Source organism: Pteropus medius, unplaced genomic scaffold, assembly GCF_902729225.1.
Source record: "Pteropus medius unplaced genomic scaffold, Ma_sr-lr_union100, whole genome shotgun sequence".
NCBI lineage: Eukaryota > Metazoa > Chordata > Mammalia > Chiroptera > Pteropodidae > Pteropus > Pteropus medius.
The window spans coordinates 358,162-359,442 of NW_024342645.1; the positions used below are offsets into that span (position 1 = coordinate 358,162).

General features: G+C 49.0%; 1 protein-coding gene across 1 annotated transcript in view; it reads left to right on the top strand.

The window, feature by feature from the left end:
- The first annotated feature begins 612 nt into the window (after window positions 1–612).
- PHLDB1 (pleckstrin homology like domain family B member 1) overlaps window positions 613–1,281 on the top strand; it is a 44,713-nt gene continuing 44,044 nt past the window's right edge. Inside the window, exon 1 of the mRNA XM_039866663.1 lies at window positions 613–831. The gene's annotated coding sequence lies outside the window, so the exon portion shown is untranslated. The remainder of the gene's footprint in view (window positions 832–1,281) is intronic.

The following is a 1,281-nucleotide window of genomic DNA, read 5'->3' on the forward strand; positions in this document are numbered from 1 at the left end:
GACAGAAGTTGAATGCTGTTTCCCCCACCCCACCCCACCCCACCCCCGCTCCCGCCTCAGCATCAGCTGCTTCCATGGCTGGCTTGATTATTCCCTGAAATTCCTCTTGACCAAGATGGTAAAGAAGAGCAGGGAGCTGTGCAACGGTTTTAAGTGACAAGTCTCTGAGGTACCCCAATCTGAGCCCCTTCCCTCAAATGCTAGGTTTAGGCACACAGGACACTACAGTTTTGGTTTTGTTTTTCTTTTACCAGAATAGCCTGAAAATTACTGTTGTGATCTACCTCGTGCAAGGTGGTCAGAGTCAAAATACTTTCATGAGCCTCAAACAGTATGAAGAGAGGAAGAATAAGAGTCCCCACCCCCAAATCCTGGAACTTCTTGGTACAGCACATACTGGAGCCTGATTGTTCAACCTGTTACTTATAGCAGGTAGCTGCTATAGTGTCCTTCCCCTCCCCCTTAGTGTCCATTTCCTGGCTCCAGTCAGTTCCAGCCTCCAGCCCTGGGGGCTTCTATGCTGGCCCTGTCAATGAGTGACCAAAGATTTCTGCAGTTCAGCCTCCTGCTGTTCCTGAGTTAGAGAGAGAAGGCACAAGTTAAAACCACTGAATCAGAACAAGATTTGCCCATCCCAAAGAGGGCAAGTTATTTTCTGCTATCCACCCTAGCTGGAATTTATGCCAGCCTTGGGGGCTTTCTGCTCCCTCCTCCAGTGAGGAAGAGTCTCAGAAGCCCCTCTAATGCAGGTTAAAGAGGTTCAGTCTAGCTAAGGTCAGCTCCCTAGGGCCTCCGCAGTCTGTCTCCTGGGGTAAGAGCTGGCTTTGCAAGGTAAGGATCCACTGTCAGCATTTGATTTCAGGTGGGGGTTGAGATAAAGAATGATTTCAACCAGGCTCAGTTTCTAGTCTCCTCTTAGGTTTTTAGTACCCGCCTCCCCCTGCCTTTTTTTTTCCTTATTAACTTCCTACTCCTACAGAGACCCAGACTGCCATAGGACGGTGTACTCAAATGTGTATCTACAGCTTGCCTCCCTATTGTAATCCAGCAGGTGGGGGTGGGGGATAGAGTTACTTGGGGGCAAGATAATAATTCCATTCAGCTTCCCTGCCCTTTACAGTTTGCATGGGACTTTAACATGTCTTCTTATACTTATCCTTAGAAAAATCTGTGAAGCCTGAGGTGCAAGGTTATTAACCCCATTTTCAGCTCTTCATGGCGGGGCTTGGAAGAGGGTGAGGAGAAGGGGTGACGGGGACCGACCTGGGTACCCTCGGCAAA